We start from the raw sequence: 27,560 nt of genomic DNA on the forward strand, positions 1-27,560 counted from the left end.
AAAGGAGGGCATCATACACACCCTTGAAAAATTATGATTAATGGCCTGCTGGTGACCCCAAAAAACATTAGGAGCAAGGGCCTGCTGATCTGACCCTTAAAACATTAGGGGCAAGGGCCTGCTGCTGAGCTGACCCTCTAAAACATTAGGGGCGAGGGCCTACTGCTGATCTGACTATCTAAAACATTAGGCCTGCTGACTGAGCTGACCCTCTAAAACATTAGGGGCAAGTGCATGCTGCTGATCTGACCAATTCTAAAGCATTAGGGGCGAGGGCCTGCTGCTGATCTGACCATCTAAAACATTATGGACGAGGGCTTGCTGGTGACTCTCTAAAACATTAGGGGTGAGGGTCTGCTGCTGAGCTAACCCTCTAAAACATTAGGAGCGAGGGCAGCCTAATAAGCATGTTGATATGATGGAGGAGGAGGACGAGAAAAAGAAGATTGAACCATATACCCTTTTTTGTGGTGGAAGGAGTGCATGGCAATACAGTGTATTCAATACACAATAAAAGCCACATTTAAATTGCCTTTATGTTCAGCTGCTTTCCTCTGGTGGAGTAAAGAAGTCAGGGGCAATCCAGGCCTTGTTCATTTTGATAAGAGTCAACCTGTCAGCATTTTCAGTTGACAGGCGGATGCGCTTATCAGTTATTATGTCCCCATCAGCACTAAATACCCTCTCTGACAAAACGCTGGTGGCAGGGCAGGCCAGCACTTCCAAGCTGTAGAGCGCCGGTTCATGCCATGTGTCCAGCTTGGACACCCAATAGTTGTAAGGCACAGAGGGATCACTGAGGACGCTGACACGGTCTGCTACGTGCTCCTTCACCATCTTCCAAAACTTTTCCCTCCTTGTGACACTAGGCCGCGCATCAGGGTGAGGGTGCTGGCGGGGTGTAATGAAACTGTCCCAGGCCTTGGAAAGTGTTGCCCTGCCTCTGTCAGAACTGCTGTATGTTTCCCTCATCTCCCCTCCACATTTGCTCAAGGAACTATGTACTCTGCCACCAGCATATAACGCAAGGGTCATGGGAAAGGCAGCATAAATTAAAGTCAGCCATGTGTGCCCAACAGACAAGACTTCGCTGTCCTCATCAGAAGGATGACTCTCAATCTTCTCATCCTCTTCCTCCTCTTCGGCCCATCCACGCTGAAAAGATGGAATAAAACTGCTATGGGTACTACCCTCTGTAGCGGAGGCAACAGTCTCCTGATCCTCCTTCTCATCATCCAATTCGAGCTGAGAAGACATACTGAGGGTGGTCTGGCTATCACCCTGTCTATCACACTGTACTGTCTTCCCCCATTTCCACCTCTTCCACATGCAAAGCGTCCGCCTTCATTGTGAGCAGCAAGCATTTCAGTAGACACAGAAGTGGGATGGTTATGCTGATAATAGCGGCATCGCCGCTCACCATCTGTGTTGATTCCTCAAAGTTGCGTACAGCCTCACAGAGGTCAGACATCCAGGCACACTCCTTGCTTGTGAAGAGCGGGAGCTGACTGGAAAGGCGACGACCATGTTGCAGCTGTTATTCCACTACTGCCCTCTGCTGCTCACAAAGCCTGGCCAACATGTGGAACATGAAGTTCAAGCACGTGCTCACGTCGCACAACAGTCGGTGAGCTGGCAATTGCAAGCGCTGCTGCAGCGTTGCCAGACCGGCGGCAGCTGAAGATGACTTTCAGAAATGGGCACACACACGGCACACCTTCACCAGTAGTTCAGGCAAATTGGGGTAGGTTTGGAGAAACCGCGGAACCACTAAGTTGAACACGTGGGCTAGGCATGGTATGTGTGTGAGCTTGGAGAGCTCCAAAGCCGCCACCAAGTTACGCCCATTTTCAGACACAACCATACCTGGTTGAAGGTTGAGTGGCGAGAGCCACAGTTCAGTCTGGTCCCTTATACCCTTCCACAGCTCTGCGGTGGTGTGCTGTTTGTCACCTAAGCAAATTAGTTTCAGATGGCCTGTTGCCGCTTCCCCACTGCAGTGCTAATGGTGCTGCAAGATGATAATTCAGAGGTGGAAGTAGAGGTGGAGAAGGGAGTTTGCAGACACTAATGTAGGTGGTGGCGGAAATCCTAATGGAACTAGGGCCCGCAATACTTGGCATTGGTAGCACCTGTGCCATCCCAGGGTACAACTCGCTCCTGGCCTCCACAACGTTCACCCAGTGTGCCGTCAGGAAAATGTAGTGTTCCTGGCCAAAAGCACTTGTCCATGTGTCAGTCGTTAGGTGGACCTTCCCAATAACTGCGTTGGTCAGGGCATGGGTGATGTTGCAGGATACATGCTGGTGTAAGGCGGGGACGGCATACTGGGAAAAATAGTGGCGGCTGGGGACTGAGTAACGATGGACGGCCACTGCGATTAGGCAGTGGAAAGCCTCAGTGTCCACAAGCCTATATGGCAACATTTTTAGGGCCAGCAATTTGGAAAGGTGTGCATTTAGTGCTATGGCCTGTGGGTGGGCGGCTGGGTATTTGTGCTTTTGTTCAAAGGCCTTGGGTATGGACATCTGTATGCTGCGCTGGGACACAAAAGTGGATGTACTAGCTGATGGTGCTTGCGAAGTCCAGGTACTTAGAAGTTTAGAAGCAAATCTTGAAATTTCTCATAGATTAAAAAAAAACTACTTTTTAAGGATCAGTTTAGGTCTGAAGTCACTTTGTGAGGCTTACATAATAGAAACCACCCAAAAATTACCCCATGTTAGAAACTACACCCCTCAAGGTATTCAAAACTGATTTTACAAATTTTGTTAACCCTTTAGGTGTTCCACAAGAACTAACTGGAATGGGGCAACTACAGTACCCTGAAAGATAATCAAAATTAGGGTTATTCACTTTAGAAAAAAGACGACTGAGATGAGATCTAATTAATATGTATAAATATATCAGGGGACAGTACAGAGATCTATCCTATCATCTATTCATTCCCAGGACTGTGACTGTGACGAGGGGACATCCTCTGCGTCTGGAGGAAAGAAGGTTTGTACACAAACATAGAAAAGGATTCTTTACAGTAAGAGCAGTAGAGACTATGGAACTCTCTGCCTGAGGAGGTGGTGATGGTGAGTACAATAAAGGAATTCAAGAGGGGCCTGGATGTATTTCTGGAGTGTAATAATATTACAGGATATAGCTACTAGAGAGAGATCGTTGATCCAGGGATTTATTCTGATTGCCTGATTGGAGTTGGGAAGGAATTTTTATTCCCCTAAAGTGAGGAAAATTGGCTTCGACCTCACAGGTTTTTTTTGCCTTCCTCTGGATCAACTTGCAGGATGACAGGCCGAACTGGATGGACAAATGTCTTTTTTCGGCCTTATGTACTATGTTACTATGTTACTAATGGAAAATAGAGATACAATTTCAAAATTTAACTTTTTTGGCAGATTTTCCATTTTAACCTCCTCCCGTCACACTAACGCCGAAAGGCGTCAATGCTGCGGCGCTCCCAGGTCACACTAACGCCAATAGGCGTCATCTCGCGAGACGCGAGATTTCCTGTGAACGCGCGCACACAGGCGCGCGCGCTCACAGGAACGGAAGGTAAGCGAGTGGATCTCCAGCCTGCCAGCGGCGATCGCTCGCTGGCAGGCTGGAGATCCGAATTTTTTAACCCCTAACAGGTATATTAGACGCTGTTTTCATAACAGCGTCTAATATACCTCCTACCTGGTCCTCTGGTGGTCCCTTTTGTTAGGATCGACCACCAGAGGACTCAGGTAGGTCAGTACAGTCGCACCAAACACCACACTACACCCCCCCCCCCCCGTCACTTATTAACCCCTTATAAACCCCTGATCACCCATGATCACCCCATATAAACTCCCTGATCACCCCCCTGTCATTGATCACCGCCCTGTCATTGATCACCCCCCTGTCAGGCTCCGTTCAGACGTCCGTATGATTTTTACGGATCCACGGATACATGGATCGGATCCGCAAAAAGCATACGGACGTCTGAATGGAGCCTTACAGGGGGGTGATCAATGACAGGCGGGTGATCACCCATATACACTCCCTGATCACCCCCTGTCATTGATCACTCCCCTGTAAGGCTCCATTCAGACGTCCGCATGCGTTTTGTGGATCCGATCCATGTATCCATGGATCCGTAAAAAATCATGCGCATGTCTGATTGGAGCCTTACAGGGGGGGTGATCAGTGACAGGGGGGTGATCACCCTGATTACCCTGATCACCCCCTGTCATTGATAACCCCCCTGTAAGGATCCATTCAGACGTCCGCATGCGTTCTGTGGATCCGATCCATGTATCCATGGATCCGTAAAAAATCATGCGGATGTCTGAATGGAGCCTTACAGGGGGGGTGATCAGTGACAGGGGGGTGATCACCCTGATCACCCCTGTCATTGATAACCCCCCTGTAAGGCTCCATTCAGACGTCCGCATGCGTTTTGTGGATCCGATCCATGTATCCATGGATCCGTAAAAAATCATGCGGATGTCTGAATGGAGCCTTACAGGGGGGGTGATCAGTGACAGGGGGGTGATTACCCTGATCACCCCCTGTCATTGATAACCCCCCTGTAAGGCTCCATTCAGACGTCCGCATGCGTTTTGTGGATCCGATCCATGTATCCATGGATCCGTAAAAAATCATGCGGATGTCTGAATGGAGCCTTACAGGGGGGGTGATCAGTGACAGGGGGGTGATTACCCTGATCACCCCCTGTCATTGATAACCCCCCTGTAAGGCTCCATTCAGACGTCCGCATGCGTTTTGTGGATCCGATCCATGTATCCATGGATCCGTAAAAAATCATGCGGATGTCTCAATGAAGCCTTACAGGGGGGGTGATCAGTGACAGGGGGGTGATTACCCTGATCACCCCCTGTCATTGATAACCCCCCTGTAAGGCTCCATTCAGACGTCCGCATGCGTTTTGTGGATCCGATACATGTATCCATGGATCCGTAAAAAATCATGCGGATGTCTGAATGGAGCCTTACAGGGGGGGTGATCAGTGACAGGGGGGTGATCACCCTGATTACCCTGATCACCCCCTGTCATTGATAACCCCCCTGTAAGGCTCCATTCAGACGTCCGCATGCGTTCTGTGGATCCGATACATGTATCCATGGATCCGTAAAAAATCATGCGGATGTCTGAATGGAGCCTTACAGGGGGGGTGATCAGTGACAGGGGGGTGATTACCCTGATCACCCCCTGTCATTGATAACCCCCCTGTAAGGCTCCATTCAGACGTCCGCATGCGTTCTGTGGATCCGATACATGTATCCATGGATCCGTAAAAAATCATGCGGATGTCTGAATGGAGCCTTACAGGGGGGGTGATCAGTGACAGGGGGTGATTACCCTGATCACCCCCTGTCATTGATAACCCCCCTGTAAGGCTCCATTCAGACGTCCGCATGCGTTTTGTGGATCCGATACATGTATCCATGGATCCGTAAAAAATCATGCGGATGTCTGAATGGAGCCTTACAGGGGGGGTGATCAGTGACAGGGGGGTGATCAGGGAGTCTATATGGGTGATCACCCCCCTGTCATTGATCACCCCCCTGTCATTGATCACCCCCCCCCCCCCCCTTGGTAAGGCTCCATTCAGACATTTTTTTTGGCACAAGTTAGCGGAAATTTTTTGTTTGTTTTTGTTTTTGTTTTTTCTTACTAAGTCTCATACTCCACTAACTTGTGTCAAAAAATAAAATCTCACATGGACGCACCATACCCCTCACGGAATCCAAATGCGTAAACATTTTTAGACATTTATATTCCAGACTTCTTCTCACGCTTTAGGGCCCCTAAAAAGCCAGGGCAGTATAAATACCCCACATGTGACCCCATTTCGGAAAGAAGACACCCCAAGGTATTCCGTGAGGGGCATATTGAGTCCATGAAAGATTGAAATTTTTGTCCTAAGTTAGCGGAAAGTGAGACTTTGTGAGAAAAAAACAAAAAAAAATCAATATCCGCTAACTTATGCAAAAAAATAAAAAATTCTAGGAACTCGCCATGCCCCTCATTGAATACCTTGGGGTGTCTTCTTTCCAAAGTGGGGTCACATGTGGGGTATTTATACTGCCCTGGCTTTTTAGGGGCCCGAAAGTGTGAGAAGAAGTCTGGGATCCAAATGTCTAAAAATGCCCTCCTAAAAGGAATTTGGGCCCCTTTGCGCATCTAGGCTGCAAAAAAGTGTCACACATGTAGTATCGCCGTACTCAGGAGAAGTTGGGCAATGTGTTTTGGGGTGTCATTTTACATATACCCTTGCTGGGTGAGAGAAATATCTTGGTCAAATGCCAACTTTGTATAAAAAAATGGGAAAAGTTGTCTTTTGCCAAGATATTTCTCTCACCCAGCATGGGTATATGTAAAATGACACCCCAAAACACATTGCCCAACTTCTCCTGAGTACGGCGATACCAGATGTGTCACACTTTTTTGATGCCAAGGTGGGCAAAGGGGCGCATATTCCAAAGTGCACCTTTCGGATTTTACCGGCCATTTTTTACACATTTTGATTGCAAGGTACTTCTTACACATTTGGGCCCCTAAATTGCCAGGGCAGTATAACTACGCCACAAGTGACCCCATTTTGGAAAGAAGACACCCCAAGGTATTCCGTGAGGGGCATGGCGAGTTCCTAGAATTTTTTATTTTTTGTCGCAAGTTAGTGGAATATGAGACTTTGTAAGGAAAAAAGATAAAAAAAAAAAAAATCATCATTTTCCGCTAACTTGTGACAAAAAATAAAAAATTCTAGGAACTCGCCATGCCCCTCACGGAATACCTTGGGGTGTCTTCTTTCCAAAATGGGGTCACTTGTGGCGTAGTTATACTGCCCTGGCAATTTAGGGGCCCAAATGTGTGAGAAGTACCTTGCAATCAAAATGTGTAAAAAATGGCCTGCAAAATCTGAAAGGTGCACTTTGGAATATGTGCCCCTTTGCCCACCTTGGCAGCAAAAAAGTGTGACACATCTGGTATCGCCGTACTCAGGAGAAGTTGGGGCAATGTGTTTTGGGGTGTCATTTTACATATACCCATGCTGGGTGAGAGAAATATCTTGGCAAAAGACAACTTTTCCCATTTTTTTATACAAAGTTGGCATTTGACCAAGATATTTTTCTCACCCAGCATGGGTATATGTAAAATGACACCCCAAAACACATTCCCCAACTTCTCCTGAGTACGGCGATACCAGATGTGTCACACTTTTTTGCTGCCAAGGTGGGCAAAGGGGCACATATTCCAAAGTGCACCTTTTGGATTTCACCGGTCATTTTTTACACATTTTGATTGCAAAGTTCTTCTCACACATTTGGGCCCCTAAATTGCCAGGGCAGTATAACTACGCCACAAGTGACCCCATTTTGGAAAGAAGACACCCCAAGGTATTCCGTGAGGGGCATGGCAAGTTTTTAGAATTTTTTATTTTTTGTCGCAAGTTAGTGGAATATGAGACTTTGTAAGAAAAAATAAAAAAAATAAAATCATCATCATTTTCCGCTAACTTGTGACAAAAAATAAAAAGTTCTATGAACTCACTATGCCCATCAGCGAATACCTTAGGGTGTCTACTTTCCGAAATGGGGTCATTTGTGGGGGTTTTCTACTGTTTGGGCATTGTAGAACCTCAGGAATCATGACAGGTGCTCAGAAAGTCAGAGCTGTTTCAAAAAGCGGAAATTCACATTTTTGTACCATAGTTTGCAAATGCTATAACTTTTACCCAAACCATTTTTTTTTTGCCCAAACATTTTTTTTTTATCAAAGACATGTAGAACAATAAATTTGGCGAAAAATGTATATATGGATGTCGTTTTTTTTGCAAAATTTTACAGCTGAAAGTGAAAAATGTCATTTTTTTGCAAAAAAAATCGTTAAATTTCGATTAATAACAAAAAAAGTAAAAATGTCAGCGGCAATGAAATACCACCAAATGAAAGCTCTATTAGTGAGAAGAAAAGGAGGTAAAATTCATTTGGGTAGTAAGTTGCATGACCGAGCAATAAACCGCTAAAGTTGTGGAGTGCCGATTTGTAAAAAAGGGCCTGGTCACTAGGGGGGTATAAACCTGTGGTCCTTAAGTGGTTAAAAATGTTTTCCAGTTACTGTCAATATTTATGGCCCTGATTCTGTAGTTTACAGAAACACCCCATATGTGGTCGTAAACCACTGTACGGGCACACGGCAGGGCGCAGAAGGAATCGAATGCCATACGGTTTTTGGAAGGCAGATTTTGCTGGACTGTTTTTTTAACACCGTGTCCCATTTGAAGCCCCCCTGATTGGCACTATTTTGGGGTGCATATGACTTTTTGATCGCTTGCTATTACACTTTTTGTGATGTAAAGTGAAAAAAATTGCTTTTTTTACACAGTTTTTATTTTAATTTTTTTACGGTGTTCACCTGAGGGGTTAGGTCATGTGATATTTTTATAGATCATGTTATTATGGACGCGGCGATACCTAATATGTATACTTTTTTATATTTATGTAAGTTTTACACAATGATTTCATTTTTGAAACAAAAAAAATCATGTTTTAGTGTTTCCATAGTCTGAGAGCCATAGTTACTTCAGTTTTTGGGCGATTATCTTGGGTAGGGTATTATTTTTGTGGAATGAGATGACGGTTTGATTGGCACTATTTTGGGGTGCATATGACTTTTTGATCGCTTGCTATTACACTTTTTGTGATGTAAGGTGACAAAAAAAGACTTTTTTTACACCGTTTTTATTTGTATTTTTTTATGGTATTCGCCTGAGGGGTTAGGTCATGTGATATTTTTATAGAGCAAGTTATCTCGGACGCGGCGATACCTAATATGTATACCTTTTTTTATTTATGTAAGTTTTACACAATGATTTCATTTTTTAAACAAAAAAAAAAATCATGTTTTAGTGTTTCCATAGTCTGAGAGCCATAGTTTTTTCAGTTTTTTAAAGCCTCATGGCTTTATGGCCTGGTTGTCTGCCTCATGGCTTTGGGGCTTGGTGGCCTGCCTCATGACTTTGTGGCCTGGTGGCCTGCCTCATGGCTTTTGAGGCTGAGTGAGATGAACACCTGTTGCATGGATACTTGTTTGGCTTGCACCTAAAGCATCTGACTGGTCGGCTGAATACCTGTAGCTTTATGCCTGGTCACCTAAACGCCTGTAGAGTCTATGCCTTTGGGCCTGTGCCTGTATGGCTAGTTCTCTGCCTTTGTGCCTGTATGGCTAGTTGGCTGCCTTTGGGCCTGTGCTTGTATGGCTAGTTGGCTGCCTTTTGGGCCTGTGCCTGGATGGCTAGTTGGCTGCCTTTGGGCCTGCGCCTGTATGGCTAGTTGGCCGCCTTTGGGCTTGTGCCTGGATGGCTAGTTGGCCGCCTTTGGGCTTGTGCCTGGATGGCTGGTTGTATGCCTCATGGCTTTGGGGCCTGGTGGCCTGCCTCATGGCTTTTGAGGCTGAGTGAGATGAACACCTGTTGCGTGGATACTTGTTTGGCTTGCACCTAAAGCATCTGACTGGTCGGCTGAATACCTGTAGCTTTATGCCTGGTCACCTAAATACCTGTAGAGTCTATGCCTTTGGGCCTGTGCCTGTATGGTTAGTTGGCTGCCTTTGTGCCTGTATGGCTAGTTGGCTGCCTTTGGGCCTGTGCTTGTATGGCTAGTTGGCTGCCTTTTGGGCCTGTGCCTGGATGGCTAGTTGGCCGCCTTTGGGCTTGTGCCTGGATGGCTGGTTGTCTGTCTCATGGCTTTAGGGCCTGGTTGTCTGCCTCATAGCTTTAGGGCCTGGTTGTCTGCCTCATGGCTTTAAGGTCTGGTTGTCTGCCTCATGGCTTTGGGGCCTGGTTGTCTGCCTCATGGCTTTAAGGTCTGGTTGTCTGCCTCATGGCTTTGGGGCCTGGTGGTCTGCCTCATGGCTTTGGGGCCTGGTGGCCTGCCCCATGGCTTTGGGGCCTGGTGGCCTGCCTCATGGCTTTTGAGGCTGAGTGAGATGAACACCTGTTGCGTGGATACTTGTTTGGCTTGCACCTAAAGCATCTGACTGGTCGGCTGAATACCTGTAGCTTTATGCCTGGTCACCTAAACGCCTGTAGAGTCTATGCCTTTGGGCCTGTACCTGTATGGCTAGTTGGCTGCCTTTGTGCCTGTATGGCTAGTTGGCTGACTTTGGGCCTGTGCTTGTATGGTTAGTTGGCTGCCTTTTGGTCCTGTGCCTGTATGGCTAGTTGGCTGCCTTTGGGCCTGTGCCTGTATGGCTAGTTGGCTGCCTTTGGGCCTGTGCCTGGATTGCTAGTTGGCCGCCTTTGGGCTTGTGCCTGGATGGCTAGTTGGCCGCCTTTGGACTTGTGACTGGATGGCTAGTTGGCCGCCTTTTGGGCTTGTGCCTGGATGGCTAGTAGGCCGCCTTTGGGCTTGTGCCTGGATGGCTAGTTGGCCGCCTTTGGGCCTGTGCCTGAATGGCTAGTTGGCCGCCTTTGGGCTTGTGCCTGGATAGCTAGTTGGCCGCCTTTGGGCTTGTGCCTGGATGGCTAGTTGGCCGCCTTTGGGCATGTGCCTGGATGGCTAGTTGGCCGCCTTTGGGCTTGTGCCTGGATGGCTGAAATTGTATTAGTATTATCTATAAAAAATAGGACATTGTCCGCATATAGAGAAATACGATCCTCCACTCCCATAGTTCCAAACCCTTCAATCTTTGAGTTCTGCCTAACAGCCAGGGCTAAGGGCTCAACATAAATATCAAATAACAAGAGAGGGCAACCTTGGCGAGTACCCCTATTCAAGGCAAAACTCGTTGTCAAAGTCTCATTAATATTCAATCTCGCCAAAGGAGATCTATGCAACAGTTTAATCATATCTATAAATCTTTCTCCAAAGCCCATCCTACCCAAAACCTTCCAGAGGAATCTCCACTCCACCCTATCAAAGGCCTTGGAAGCATCCAACGACAGGATAGAGCGGAAGGCCGCCCTGGAAGACTGAATGTTCGCAAATAACCGATGAAGATTATAATGTGTACCCCTATTTAGAATGAACCTGTTCTGGTCTGGGTGTATAACTGAAGGAATAACCTTGGAGAGCCTTGTAGCCAGAATACTTGAAAAAGTCAGCAAATACTCTCAATAAACTAGGGAGAATGACTTCCCTATATATATGGTAAAATTCATATGGAAAGCCACCTGACCCTGGGGAGGAGTTACCAGAACATGCCTTAAGTGTAGCCTCAATTTATTATAGGGAACAATCCACCTCAAGTGATTTCCTCTGAATGTCTGTAAGGACTGGAAAAGAAATGACATTCAGATAGGAGTCCATCATTTCATCTGTTATATTGCTATCTTAAAATTTTTTGGGAGAAAAGTCCCCTTTATACACTCTGGATCCTTAAAGGATAACTGTCACACTTAGACCCTAATTTCAATTTCCATATATGTAGTTACTGATAACATGATATTCCAGAATCAGTTACTATTAGACTGACTTACCCCATATTTAATAAGATTCAGCCCTTAGCAACCAGTCTGCGTAAAACTGCAATTTCACTATTCAGTTAAGATGGCCGCCACTGCCCTCACCCTGAGGCTAATCCCGCCTGCCCTCACTAGCCAGTAACAATAGCCCCCCAAAAGTGTCAGTAACCAGAGCCCTTCCCGTAAAGGGTTAATCTCCTGCAGCAGAAAGGGGTCCTCTTACCACATGTTGCTGTAATTTATACACTGAGCAGACGGCAGTTCTCCCTTCCCTGGTCTGCGCTGGTTCAACTCTACTTCTCCAGCTCTGCTGAGTGAGGGAGCGTCTGCCAAGCGCAGGGACAGGGAGAAGTGCACACAGCCCAGGCACTGTTATCAGCTGCTGGGGAGGACCTGGCTTTAATCATTTACTTACAGTCCCTGGCTGTCAGTAATCTGACCTTGCAGGCTGCTTCTGCGGCCTCCGTCCTTCAACAGAGGACGGACCCTGCATAGCAACCTGATTTTAAGCAGAGGTAAAAGTAGGCAGTACAGGGAACAAAACTGTGGAATTAAGGGGTAATTGAGTACACAGTGAAAAGTTTAAATAGGGCCACCAAGGTGATATTAATCACCACAATCCAATACTCCAAAAATAAAATAAAATGACAGTTATACTTTAAAGGGGTTGAACTGAACCCAGACATACCCATAATTTCACCCGATGCACACCCTTGCCCTTCGCTGGATAGCGCAGTGCAAGGGCTCTTTTATTTACAATAACACACTGCCGAGCGGAAGCTTCCATTTTACAGGCTAGGGCAGTGCCAAAGCCCGCCCATAAGTGCCGTTGACATCACCGGGCTCGCTGCTGGGTGGAAGCCTCCACCTGGAAGCCCTAAGAGGAGCCCAGTACGTCACCGTAACTCCAAAAAATCCCTTCGCCCTGCGCGGTTTAGCTGCTCCAATGCTCAAGTCAGGGGGGCTGCCTGGGTGAAAATGAGGATATGTCCGGGTTCAGCTCTGAACCCGGACAGCCCCTTTAACAACTCTACCATCTACCAGACGGATATTACCTATCAGTTTTTTTAACTTGATTGGAAATCACCCTCGACAGGAGTTTTCCTTGACGACCTCATTCAGTAGAGTATTTTTGACCCTTAAGGAATTTGCTTGACTTGCATTCTGCGTGGCTTTTCTATTTTCTTCTATCTTATTCCTAGAAAAGTCATTCATGGCTGATATCGCTGCTTCTTTTAAAGCCTTCTCCTTTATACTATACCCTTTACTGAGATGTTACTAACAAAATCCCCCTCATAAAGGCCTTAAATGCATCCCATACTACTTGGGTTTTAATGAAATTATCATTAATTTCCCAAAACCGAACAATATCCTGCTGTATTAATTCATTATTATCCATTACCGACAACCACTAAGGATTTAATATAAATGGGGTCTTACCATATCTTTGTTATAAGCCATGCATAGCTCAAGAGAGAGAGGTACATGGTCTAAGAGACCTGGACTCATATTTCATCGATTTTACATAACTCATATATTTCTCATTTATTAAGGCCAGATCTCTCCTAGACATTGATTTTCCAGAATTGCTTACACAAGAATAGGATCTTCTCCCTTGCCATAAGCATCCCCAGGTGTCCCCAAAGCAAAGGGTGACCCCTGGGCAAAGGGGTGGCAGTCCCTCCCCATAAAGATCCTATCTGTAGTGGGATCAATAACACAGTTAAAATCCCCAATAACTAAGGAAGGACATTCAGGCCATTGCTCCATAAAAGTAAGCAAAGAATTAAGTACATAAAAGGAAAAAGGAGTTGGAATATAAACAAAAGCCAGGATACATAGTTTCCCAGAAAGTTTACCATATAAAAAAAAAAACATACAGTCATGTGAAAAAATTAGGACACCCTTTGAAAGCATGTGGTTTTTTGTAACATTTTTAATAAAAGGTTATTTCATCTCCGTTTCAACAATACAGAGAGATTAAAGTAATCCGACTAAACAAAGAAAACTGAAGAAAAGTCTTTTCAAGATCTTCTGTAAATGTCATTCTACAAAAATGCCTATTCTAACTGAGGAAAAAGATAGGACACCCTTGCCCCTAATAGCGAGTGTTACCTCCTTTGGCTGAAATAACTGCAGTGAGACGGTTCTTGTAGCCATCTACCAGTCTTCGACATCGGTCTGAGGAAATTTTACCCCACTCCTCAATGCAGAACTTTTTCAGCTGTGAGATGTTTGAGGGGTTTCTTGCACGTACAGCCCTTTTCAAGTCACCCCACAGCATCTCAATGGGATTCAAATCTGGACTTTGACTTGGCCATTCCAGGACTCTCCATTTCTTCTTTTTCAGCCAATCTTTGGTTGATTTACTAGTATGTTTTGGGTCATTGTCATGTTGCATGGTCCAGTTCCGCTTCAGCTTTAATTTTCTAACTGATGGTCTCACATGTTCTTCAAGCACCTTCTGATACACAGTAGAATTCATCGTGGATTCTATGATGGTGAGCTGACCAGGTCCTGCTGCAGCAAAGCAGCCCCAAACCATGACACTTCCACCTCCATGGAAGTGTCAGGTTCTTTTCTTGGAATGCTGTGTTTGGTTTACGCCAAACATGTCCTCTGCTGTTGTGTCCAAATAATTCAATTTTGGACTCATCTGTCTAAAGAACATTATTCCAGAAGTCCTGGTCTTTGTCCACTTTATCTCTGGCAAATGTCAGTCTGGCCTCGATGTTTCTCTTGGAAAGCAAAGGTTTCCTCCTTGCACACCTCCCATGCAAGTTAAACTTGTACAGTCTCTTTCTGATTGTAGAGGCATGTACTTCTACATCAACAGTAGCCAGAGCCTGCTGTAGTTCTCGAGATGACACTTTAGGGTTTTTGGAGACCTCTTTTAGCATCTTGCGGTCTGCTCTTGGGGTGAACTTGCTGGGGCGACCAGTCCTGGGCATGTTGGCAGTTGTTTTGAAAGCCCTCCACTTGTAGACTATCTTCCGGACAGTGGAATGGCTGATTTCAAAATCTTTTGAGATCTTTTTAAATCCCTTCCCAGACTCATAGGCTGCTACAATCTTTTTTCTGAAGTCCTCTGACAGCTCTTTTGCTCTCACCATGGTGCTCACTCTCACTTCAACAGTCAGGAGCACACCAAACTAAATGTCTGAGGTTTAAATAGGGCAAGCCTCATTCAACATGCAGAGTAACGATCTACTAATTATGTGCACCTGGTGTGATATACCTGTGTGAGATCTGAGCCATTTTAAGAGGGAATACATGTGAGGGTGTCCTATCTTTTTCCTCAGTTAGAATAGGCATTTTTGTAGAATGACATTTACAGAAGATCTTGAAAAGACTTTTCTTCAGTTTTCTTTGTTTAGTTGGATTACTTTAATCTCTCTGTATTGTTGAAACGGAGATGAAATAACCTTTTATTAAAAATGTTACAAAAAACCACATGCTTTCAAAGGGTGTCCTAATTTTTTCACATGACTGTATCTCCTCTGCTTATCAACAGAGGATGCGCTACAGACATAATCAATTGCCCTATGAATAAATACTGTTACTCCTCTGGAATAACTGGTAAAGGTAGAGTGATATGTCTGAGCACCCTATCCCCTACCGACACGCCGGGAAGTCTCCTCAGTAAGATGGGTCTCCACCAAGCAGACAATTGCAGGAAGATGTCTCTGTACCAGATCAAAAACCACTTGTCTCTTGAGTTATTACCCAAACCTCGAACATTCTAGCTGACATTAACTCATCCAAAAGAGCCTCAACCCATGGGAAATTCCTGTAATCCCAACTCCCCTCCCCTTAATCTATGAGACGCATCACAAATCCACCCCATCACCCTCTTTACACCCCCACTCTTGATCTGCCACATTCTGCAACAGATCTCTCATCTAGGAACATCCCTCCCCCTTCCAGTCCCACACAGTCCCCCTGCTACTCCCAAATATAAAAGGAGAAATGAAGGAAACAAGAAATGGGAAAAAACAAGCAGCAAAACTATTGAAATATTATTCAGCTCAAGCCAGTCCATGGCGAGCCCAGGAGTATAAAAAAATAATAATTCCAGCATTAAAAATAATCAGAAATTTAGCTGGATAGAGAAATGAATACTTAATATCCCTTTCCTGTAACCATTTTTTAACTGCAGTAAAACTGTCTATTTTCTTGAATCTCTTTAGAAAAGTCCAAAAAGATGGACAATTTATTCACGTTCTATAAAATAGGAGAAGACTCCCTTGCCCTTCTCAATATCATATCTTTGTCTTGTGAGGTCAATATCTTCACTAGAAGTGCCCGTGGCTGCCTTCCAGGAATTGATTTTCCCCAAGGAACTCGATGTGCCCTTTTCACCAGAAACGATGGAGAGAAATGATCCTTTCCAAGATTCTCCAAAATCATCGTTTGGATTATCTGAGCAACATTTTTTTCCTCTATGTCCTCAGGTAGCCCCAAAATTCTCACACTACAACTCCTTGACCTGTCTTCGAGATCTGTCATTTTTTTTAACGTGTTAAAGTCCATCGTTAAAGTGGTAACATCATCTCTTATAAAGACCGCATCGGATTGCCCCAAGCTGCATTGAAATATCATGAATTAACTCCCCATTTTTTTTTTTACTGCCATTAATATTTCTTTTAATCAGCACTCGACAAATCTCCTTCCTCAATTTTTTCCGCCCCACATCTTGGAAGTATTCATCCTGTACTTCTTCCAGCATTCCCGCAGGGTTATTATTTATTTTTTTTGGATTAGTATCCTGCATCCCCTTTTGTCCTGCTCTCGTACTGATCTTTGGAGATCTCAGAAACTGTTCAATCCTTGGAGATTCCAAGGGTTGCTCGCTTGTTTTTGACCCAGAGAAGTCTGCTGAGCACCTATTTTGCTTAGGGACCTTTTTTTTTTTTTTTTTTTCTCTTTTTCCCTTATAGGAATTCTGTAAACTCTCCTTCTTACTTTTTTTTTTTTACTTTCTTTTTCTCTCTCCAGCCAAACTACTTGTATATTGATCCTCTCTGAAGAATGGCTTATGAAAGACAAAGAAACATAGAAAACAACCCAAATAAGTCACATGAAGACTTGGAAGGGAGCCAGCAAGGAAATCCACGAGGTAGGCAGGCGAAGCAGCAGGACCAGCAGACGCAGCAGAAACCAGAGCAGGAACAGCAGGGTTCAGGAGAAGGAGACAGGCAAAGGCAAAAGAAGAGGCAATCCCCTCTGGAGGTAGGATAAGATGAAAACCCTCCAGAAGATTCAGGCACCATTCAAGCCAAGTGGGAAGTTTATAGAAGGAGAGCAAATTGCTCGGCAGGTAGATAATAGAATATCCAGGCAGAGCCAGGCTCTCAAGTCCCTAAGACGGCCGGCTTAGCAAACCGCTAACTTTAGGAACGCGGCCGCCACGTGGAGTCGGTCCGGCAGCTTGGAAACAGACCTTCAGTCGGAGAGTGGAATATGCGGTGGGGCATAGCAGTAGGAGGGAGTGACGCATCAAAGTTACGTCATTATATCCGTCCGCCCACACACAGGTGTCTTTAGCGCTCAGTAGAACTGAATACTGAAGACAAACTCTCCTTAGAAATGCTCACTTAGGGCTTTTGTAAAAAAAAAAATATATATATCCCTGTTTTATAGTAAAAAGTAACATCTTTCTCTAATTGTGTTATAAAAATATTTTACATGCCTGTCCCTAACACTACATTAAAAATAAACTGAAACAACAGTTACATGTGAACAAGAGTCTAGTAAATGTGCAGTTCACCATGAAATAGATGAGTCTTCAATAAAATGTAACGATTTTATAGAGACTTAAAGACATTGAAGCCACACTGCTGATCTCAAGATCTCTATGGTCTGGCTTCAGAAATGGCTATCGCTGGGGAATTCTGCAGCTACTCCAGGGTCAATGTAGTATTGCATGTCAACCACTCAAATGAATGGCAACCTATGTATTAGGCCTATTGCACACGACCGCATGGCTTTTTCAGTATTTTGCGGTCCGCAAAAACGGATCCGCAAAAAATACAGATGACGTCCGTGTGCATTCCGTTTTTTTGCGGAACGGAACAGCTGGCCCCTGATAGAACAGTACTTTCCTTGTCCATAATGCGGACAATATTAGGACATGTTCTATCTTTGAACGGAACGTAAATACGGAAACGGAAGGCATACGGAGTACCTTCCTTTTTTTTGCGGATCCATTGAAATTAATGGTTCTGTATACGTCCGTATACGTCCGTATACGGAACTCAAAAAATGGAACATAAACAGGAAAAAAAAAGTTTGTGTGCAAGATGCCTTAGGCTACTTTCACACTGGTGTTTTGGCTTTCTGTTAGTGAGATCCGTTCAGGGCTCTCACAAGCGGTCCAAAACTGATCAGTTTTGCCCTAATGCATTCTGAATGGAAAAGGATCAGCTCAGAATGCATAAGTTTGCCTCCGATCAGTCTCCAATCCGCTCTGGAAGCTTGACGAAACTGAGCCCAATGGATCCATCCTGGCACACAATGTGAGTCAATTGACTTTCAATTGAGTTCATGACGGATCCGTCTTGGTTATGTTACAGATAATACAAACGGATCCGTTCATGATGGATGCATGCAGTTGTATTATTGTAACAGATCCGTTTTGCAGATCCATGACGGATCCGCCCAAAACGCGAGCGTGAAAGTAGCCTTATGTAGATGGGCCAGTTGCACCAATGTGAGTGTAACGAGAAAGATAATTCTGCACAACTTTGCTAAATGTTTGTAGGCAATTGCAGAGTTTAATTGGGATACCTTTTTTAAGATTGATCATTTTCCCATGCTAGACCTTTTTTGTCTAATTATTTGCACACTGGAATCAGTTGCTTTAGAAATTAACGAATGGCTATTTTTTGACAATAACACATATCAAAATGGTACTGGGAATATGAGGTAGGTGAAATCTCTGATGTGTGGAAAAATATTGTATCATCGATTTAGAATTCTTCTCCCAACTTTGACCATAAAATTATACCATTTATGGAGTCCACAGAATTCATTATATGCATTCATTTTATTTAAAACTACCATATTTTTCACCCTATAAGCAGGGCCGGCGTTATGGCGTGGCAAACTGGGCAATAGCCCAGGGCCCCCATTCTCTAAGGGGCCCCCTGCTTCAGTGCTGCAGTTTGAGGCCCCCTCCCTCACATATAAGAGAAATCATTATCCTAGTGCTGACAGCTCCGGACACCAGCAGCAGCACTCTTCTACTGGAGCTGTACCACCTGCGATTATGTCAGATGCAGGAGGCAGAGCTCAGCAGAGAAGAGAGGGTGAAGGACCTGTGATGACCTCACCATCATGTGACCAGAACAGCAGGCGGAGTTCAGCAGTGCATTAAAGGGGTATTCCCATCACAATGATCACTGGTAAATCTGTTAATGATTTGACAGTGATCATATTTGTAAATACATTTTATTACCCAATTCCCACTCTCTTTGAGAAAATCCCCTCTTACCTGATTGTTGTCTTTCGTCTCCCCTGGTTACGGCCACTTCTCGCCTGTCAAATCCCGTGGCTGCATTTGCACAGAAGACTGAAGATTTTCTCCTGGCCAGGCCGCGCAATGTCCTGAACGCGCATGCCGCCGCGCATGCGCCATGATGACTTCTTCCTGGCCAGTATAGTGCAGATCCGCAAACACGAACACCCAGTCGAATCCAGAAAGTGAACGTCGCACTCGCCACAGGTAAGTATGAAAACTGTTGATGGGAATTAGGGTTGGGATGATGAATAGGGGAGGATAGTCATCCGCCTAGGGCACCACTTTGTTACCCATAAAGGGGGGCGCACTCATGGCCGTCCAACTTCACAAGCCTCAGGCCGCTAGGCCTCAAGTCTGTGAGGCATTAGAACAGTGCAAGAAGCCGCAATGACATCACTGCAACCTCCTGCTCTCGCACGATGACGTGATCACGTGATACCCGGAGCAGGAGTGGTGATGTCATTGGGCAGCAACACAAGCCACAGATAACACTGTGGTCAGCATCGCAGACAGCGGCGGGGGGATGGGAGGGAGGCAGTTCTATTTTATACTAAATGTCCACACTGCTGGGGGCACCAGGGAAGGGGGAAGAAGATCATTATATATACCGAGCACTACTGGAGAGGAATGGAGGCGCATCATATACCTGGGTACATTATATATATATAATGGCACTATGGGGGGAGCATTATATATTGCAACTAGTGGGGGGGCACTACAGGGGGACATTAGAGCCACTGGGAGCATTATGGTTATAATATTACAAACCGGATTCCCAAAAAGTTGGGACACTATGCAAATCGTGAATAAATACTGAATGCAATGATGTGGAGGTGCCAACTTCTAATATTTTATTCAGAATAGAACATAAATCACGGAACAAAAGTTTAAACTGAGAAAATGTACCGTTTTAAGGGAAAAATATGTTGAATCAGAATTTCATGGTGTCAACAAATCCCCAAAAAGTTGGGACAAGGCCATTTTCACCACAGTGTGGCATCTCCCCTTCTTCTTACAACACTCAACAGACGTCTGGGGCCTGAGGAGACCAGTTTCTCAAGTTTAGAAATAGGAATGCTCTCCCATTCTTGTCTAATACAGGCCTCTAACTGTTCAATCGTCTTGGGTCTTCTTTGTTGCACCTTCCTCTTTATGATGCACCAAATGTTCTCTATAGGTGAAAGATCTGGACTGCAGACTGGCCATTTCAGTACCCGGATCCTTCTCCTACGCAGCCATGATGTTGTGATTGATGCAGAATGTGGTCTGGCATTATCTTGTTGAAAAATGCAGGGTCTTCCCTGAAAGAGATGACATCTGGATGGGAGCATATGTTGTTCTAGAACCTGAATATATTTTTCTGCATTGATGGTGCCTTTCCAGACATGCAAGCTGCCCATGCCACATGCACTCATGCAACCCCATACCATCAGAGATGCAGGCTTCTGAACTGAGCGTTGATAACAACTTGGGTTGTCCTTGTCCTCTTTGGTCCGGATGACATGGCGTCCCAGATTTCCAAAAAGAACTTTGAATCGTGACTCGTCTGACCACAGAACAGTCTTCCATTTTGCCACACTCCATTTTAAATGATCACTGGCCCAGTGAAAACGCCCGAGCTTGTGGATCTTGCTTAGAAATGGCTTCTTCTTTGCACTGTAGAGTTTCAGCTGGCAACGGCGGATGGTACGGTGGATTGTGTTCCCTGACAATGGTTTCTGGAAGTATTTCTGAGCCCATTCTGTGATTTCCTTTACAGTAGCATTCCTGTTTGTGGTGCAGTGTCGTTTAAGGGCCCGGAGATCACGGGCATCCAGTATGGTTTTACGGCCTTGACCCTTACGCACAGAGATTGTTCCAGATTCTCTGAATCTTCGGATGATGTTATGCACAGTTGATGATGATAGATGCAAAGTCTTTGCAATTTTTTGCTGGGTAACACCTTTCTGATATTGCTCCACTATCTTTCTGCGCAACATTGTGGGAATTGGTGATCCTCTACCCATCTTGGCTTCTGAGAGACACTGCCACTCTGAGAAGCTCTTTTTATACCCAATCATGTTGCCAATTGACCTAATTAGTGTTAATTGGTCTTCCAGCTCTTCATTATGCTCAAATTTACTTTTTCCAGCCTCTTATTGCTACTTGTCCCAACTTTTTGGGGATTTGTTGACACCGTGAAATTTTGAATCAATGTATTTTTCCTTTAAAATGATACATTTACTCGGATTAAACGTTTGATCAGTCATCTACGTTCTATTGCAAATAAAATATTGATATTTGCCATCTCCACATCATTGCATTCAGTTTTTATTCACGATTTGTATAGTGTTCCAACTTTTTTGGAATCCGGTTTGTACTTCTAGGGTACTGTAGGGGCATTATTATTATTTGATGCAATATGGAGGGCATTGCTACTAATGTGGGCTATCTTGGGGAGTATTATCACTATTGGGGGCACTATTACTAATGAGGGCAGTCTGGGTGTATAGTTTAGTGTTTGTGGACATGGGGGGGCACAGTATTAAGGGTAGCTTCGAGAGGTTCTCTGTTTTTTTTTTTTCATATTGATGACCCGGCACCCTCTGCAATCAGCTGTTTCTGCTGCTGTATGTCTATGAGACAGCAGCAGTGAACAGCATGCGCCGCCTCCTCAAACACCTGATCGGCGGGGGTGCCAGGTGTAAGACTGTCTTTTTAGCACATTATTACAAGATTTCGGGCCCCACTTTTGATTTTGCCTAAGGCTACATTTTGTCTAAAACCGGCCCTGCCTATAAGACACACCTGCCCATAAGATGCACCTAGGTTTTAGAGGAGAAAATTATTATGTTAATCAGACCTCTGCTCAGAGCCCCAATCAGACCCCAAATGTTAATCAGACCTCAGATCAGACCCCTAATGTTAATAAGACCCCCATTCAGACCTCAGATCAAACCCCAAGTGTTAATAAGACCCCCAATCAGACCCCTAATGTTTATAAGACCCCCAATCAGAAGGACAGGGGGGACTTGGGTCCAAAATAGGGACTGTCCCTCCAAAAGAGAGACACGTGGGAGGTCTGCAGACTCCAGACACCTTTGATTCATCCCCACTTCTAATTTCATAGTAATACATAACTTTATCCCTCCCGCAAGACAATGGAGGAGAAAATGGTGGTGGTGTTACATACCATATTTATCTCGGAGGCTATATGTGTACATGAGGGACTATTTTTTATGCATGGGAGGAAGGGGTTAAAAAGAGCTGATTGCAATACATTGCAGAGTGAAATGTAGGTTTCTGATTGCTTTATGTGACAAGAAGTGAAACAAAAATATTAAAAAATGTGAAAATTACACTGGACAGCTGCATTTTGTTTATGTACTAATATTAAAATAACAGTATGCATCACTTGTAATATTTTATATATTTTTTTATTAAATATGTGGGATAACCCTTTAAATTTACAAACCGGATTCCAAAAAAGTTGGGACACTAAACAAATTGTGAATAAAAACTGAATGCAATGATGTGGAGATGGCAAATGTCAATATTTTATTTGTAATAGAATGTAGATGACAGATCAAACGTTTAATCCGAGTAAATGTATCATTTTAAAGGAAAAATACGTTGATTCAAATTTTCACGGTGTCAACCAATCCCCAAAAAAGTTGGGACAAGTAGCAATAAGAGGCTGGAAAAATTAAATTTGAGCATAACGAAGAGCTGGAAGACCAATTAACACTAATTAGGTCAATTGGCAACATGATAGGGTATAAAAAGAGCTTCTCAGAGTGGCAGTGTCTCTCAGAAGCCAAGAGGGGTAGAGGATCACCAATTCCCACAATGTTGCGCAGAAAGATAGTGGAGCAATATCAGAAAGGTGTTACCCAGAGAAAAATTGCAAAGACTTTGCATCTATCATCATCAACTGTGCATATATCATCCGAAGATTCAGAGAATCTGGAACAATCTCTGTGCGTAACGGTCAAGGCCGTAAAACCATACTGGATGCCCGTGATCTCCGGGCCCTTAAACAACACTGTACCACAAACAGGAATGCTACTGTAAAGGAAATCACAGAATGGGCTCAGGAATACTTCCAGAAACCATTGTCAGTGAACACAATCCACCATGCCATCCGCCGTTGCCAGCTGAAACTCTACAGTGCAAAGAAGAAGCCATTTCTAAGCAAGATCCACAAGCTCAGGCGTTTTCACTGGGCCAGGGATCATTTAAAATGGAGTGTGGCAACATGGAAGACTGTTCTGTGGTCAGACGAGTCACGATTCGAAGTTCTTTTGGAAATCTGGGACGCCATGTCATCCGAACCAAAGAGGACAAGGACAACCCAAGTTGTTATCAACGCTCAGTTCAGAAGCCTGCATCTCTGATGGTATGGGGTTGCATGAGTGCATGTGGCATGGGCAGCTTGCATGTCTGGAAAGGCACCATCAATGCAGAAAAATATATTCAGGTTCTAGAACAACATATGCTCCCATCCAGACGTCATCTCTTTCAGGGAAGACCCTGCATTTTTCAACAAGATAATGCCAGACCACATTCTGCATCAATCACAACATCATGGCTGCGTAGGAGAAGGATCCGGGTACTGAAATGAACAGTCTGCAGTCCAGATCTTTCACCTATAGAGAACATTTGGCGCATCATAAAGAGGAAGGTGCAACAAAGAAGGCCCAAGACGATTGAACAGTTAGAGGCCTGTATTAGACAAGAATGGGAGAGCATTCCTATTTCTAAACTTGAGAAACTGGTCTCCTCGGTCCCCAGATGTCTGTTGAGTGTTGTAAGAAGAAGGGGAGATGCCACACTGTGGTGAAAATGGCCTTGTCCCAACTTTTTGGGGATTTGTTGACACCATGAAATTCCGATTCAACATATTTTTCCCTTAAAACGGTACATTTTCTCAGTTTAAACTTTTGTTCCGTGATTTATGTTCTATTCTGAATAAAATATTAGAAGTTGGCATCTCCACATCATCGCATTCAGTTTTTATTCACGATTTGTATAGTGTCCCAACTTTTTTGGAATCCGGTTTGTAGTTACTTGTATATTGGGAGTAAGTACTGGGGTTGTCACCCCATCAATACAAGCTAGCTTACAGCTAGATTTCTTTTTATTGCCAGACTTTTTCTTGCCAGACCACTTTATTCGACTTCTATGTTCGAAATAGTGGAAGGCTTCAGATTTGGCACTCGTTCTGAACACCATAGTTCTCAATGTATTTACACCAGAAAACTGGCAAAAGTAAGTTGATAAATCTCCTGCTTCTTTTCAATTACAAAGATAACTGAATGCCTGCAGCCACCACTAGGGGGGAATTAATTTCACTACCATGGAAGCTATAATAATCTTTTTGCATCCCCCTAGTGGTGGCTGCATGAAAATGCAGTGTTTTCATGCAAGGAAGAAAATAACAAGTTCTGTGAGGAGCCCTCCCACCCCTCAGGCCCCATACAGTCTCATGGTCTGCCTCTAGTGCAGGTACACCGCTGCTTACAGGGTTTATTGAGTCAGGCATGAAAAACAATGTCATTAAGGAAAGGTTGTCAGAAACACTCTGAGGTGTCAGAAAATGTCAGTAAGGAGGTGACCCTTGGTCACATGGCAGGGCCATTCTCATACTGCCTTTGTCCATATACCTCCCAACTTTTTAAAATCGCAAAGAGGGACAATATGTGTAGCGCGCATAACGGCAGTTTTTTCATATAGGCCACGCCACTCCTCTAACAAAGCATAATTACTGACTCTATCACAACTGCAGCAGCTGGGGATCGCTTAGGTGAGTATAAGTCCTTTTACGTTTTTTTCCAACATGTGGAGCCCCAGGGACAATTTTTTTCTTGTGCTTCAATAACCATTTAAATATTGGCTTAGAAGACGCTTTTTGCTTTATAAGACGCACCCTCCCCCCCCAAAGGTAGGGGGAAAATTGCCGTGCGTCTTATAAAGCGAATACTAGTGAGCGCTTCCATTATGGAAGTGCTCACTAGTATGCATTATAGGGTTGCACCGGGTATTTAACTGCCTTTAACTGATTTGCCTAGTATCACAGAACATGAAGCGTGCTGCTGTCAGCGCGCTCCATGTTCCCTCAGCAGCAGAGGGGAGAAGGAAGCAGTCTCTCCCTCCCCCCTGTGCTGCAGCTGCCGCCACCAATGAAGAGAGAGGGGGGTGGAGGACTGGAGGTACTGTGGCCACTGCACCACCAATGATAATTAAGCTTTAATACAGATACAGGGGCTGGGTACTGGCAGCAGAATCACATAGCCGGAGGTGCGATCAGCGGCAGTTAACCCCTCGGGTGCCACACTTGAGGGGCTAACTGCCACGGATCGCAGCACCCTGTCATAGAGGTCAAGTGCCAGCTATGTGTTTCTGCCGCCAGCACCCACCTCCTGTATCTGTATTAAAGGTTAATCATCACTGGTGGTGCAGTGCACCCTCCCCCCCAGTATTAAAAACATTGGTGGCGCAGTGTGCTTCCCCCCAACCCTCCAGTATTAAAATCATCGGTGGCAGTGGCCACAGGGTCCCCTTCTCCCCTCCTCTTCATTCATAGGTGGCAGTGGCAGTTCTGATCGGAGCCCCAGCAGTGTAATCCTGGTGCTCCAATCGGTTACCATGGCAGGACGCTACTGGAGCCCTGGTTGCCATGGTAACCTCCCTGCTACTGTGTGCACAAAGCACAGGGCAGCAGCGAACGTGTGAGATACTATTCACCCTGATAGAGCTCTATTAGGGTGAATAGGACAAGGGATTAAAAGATCCAGGTTGTAGCCCCTAAGGGGGGAAATAGTTATTAAATAAAAAAAGTTAAAGTAAAAATGTTTAAAGAAACACCAAAATATTAGGTATAAATCACACCCTTTCCCAATTTTACATATAAAATATATAAACAATAAATAAACATATTGCATATTGCCACATCTGAAAAGTCCAAACTATTAAAATATTTAAAAAATCTCCTATGCGGTGAACGCGGTAACAGCTGTTCTGAGGTCTGTTGGTGGTCTGACATGGAGGGCTGATGGGGTTCTGATATGGGGGTCTGATGTGATGTCCTGATATTTATGGGGGTCTGATCTGATATGAGGTCTGATGAAAAATATTTTTTTCTTATTTTCCTCCTCTATAATCTGGGTGTGTCTTAACAGATCTGTTATTTTGAGCTCCAGTTATGCTCAGCTAGCATCAGTTTGCACTAAAAATAACTGATCTTTTTTTTTAGCATCACTTTGTATCACGTCTGTCAGAGATCAGTTATTTTTGACGGGAGAAATAGTACTGGATGTAGGACTTTTTCTCCCTTTAAAAATAACTGATTTCTGATGGAAGTGACAAAAACTGATGCAAACTGATCATAACGCATGCTCAAAATAATGGATCCTTTTTTTCTTTATTTTTCTGTTCTTCTGAAGGATCCGAAGAACGGAAAGCTAAACGATGATGTGAACTCAGCCTAAATCCCCATTCACAAAACCATATGGTCGCTGTGTTGCGGACACCAAATAGCGATCCGCAAAACACTGGTACTGGCTGTGTGCACTCCGTTTGCGGATGCGGACCCACTGACTTGAATGGGCCCGCAATCCACAAGATACGCCAAAAGATAAGACATTTCCTATCTTTTGCAGTGCAGAGGCACGGACCCAAAAGCCACAGGAAGGGCTTCCACAAAAGATAGAACATGTCCTGACTTTTGCTGTATTTTGTGGATCGCGGCCCCGTTCAAGTCAATGGGTCTGCATCCACAAACGGATTGCACACAGCCAGTACCGGTGTTTTGCGTATAGCTATTTGGTGTCCGCAACACAGGCACAGCGACCATATGGTTTTGTGAATGGGGCTTTAGGCTGAGTTCACATCATCATTTAGCTTTCTGTTCTTCGGATCCTTCAGAATAGAAAAATATTATTTTTTAAATGAATACTTTTATTTGCATTTTTATGTTTTTTTATTTATTTTTATTTGACTATTCATTTATATTTAATTTATTTGTTTTTTATTTTTTCATTATCTCACATGAACACTTGGACTTTCACACTTGCACACTTTTTTTTGTCTGCTTTCACTCACTTTGTCAAAATTCCTTTTCTTGGTACCACAATCACTCACACTTATAGTTTTACTCGAATTTTATTTTAAAGTGTCTTGTCACTTTTCACATTGTTTATGCACTTTGTTTGTCTCCCCTGAGGAAGCTAACACGAAACATGTGTTGGGGTGTCCTGTGGAGGTGCCCTTTTTGGGTCTGTAAACTGCTTATGTACTGCATAATACCTTGGCTTGTGTGGATGTGGATACACCTGCTTAGTGATATTGTTTAAATATTTTAATACTTGTAATATGACCATATTGTATGCACCTTCTTGTGGTCCTGGATCAAGATATCAGATATATGTGTTCTTATTAATTTTTTGGTAATTTAATAAAGAAATATATTTTTCTGAAGCCAATTCATTATTTAAGCTTTATTGGTGTTTTCATTTATCAGAACTATGTCCCACATTCCCCATGTTTCTTCAAATCTTGCCAATCAAAATGTTCAATAAGAAATGTTAACAA

At 44.2% G+C, this 27,560-nt stretch overlaps 1 protein-coding gene across 1 annotated transcript in view; it reads right to left on the bottom strand.

Moving 5' to 3' along the window:
• Positions 1-27,560, bottom strand: part of LOC122935243 (kyphoscoliosis peptidase-like) — a 132,743-nt gene that overhangs the window by 11,503 nt on the left and 93,680 nt on the right. The gene's annotated exons all lie outside the window — the stretch shown is intronic.

Source organism: Bufo gargarizans, chromosome 4 (assembly GCF_014858855.1).
Source record: "Bufo gargarizans isolate SCDJY-AF-19 chromosome 4, ASM1485885v1, whole genome shotgun sequence".
Lineage (NCBI taxonomy): Eukaryota > Metazoa > Chordata > Amphibia > Anura > Bufonidae > Bufo > Bufo gargarizans.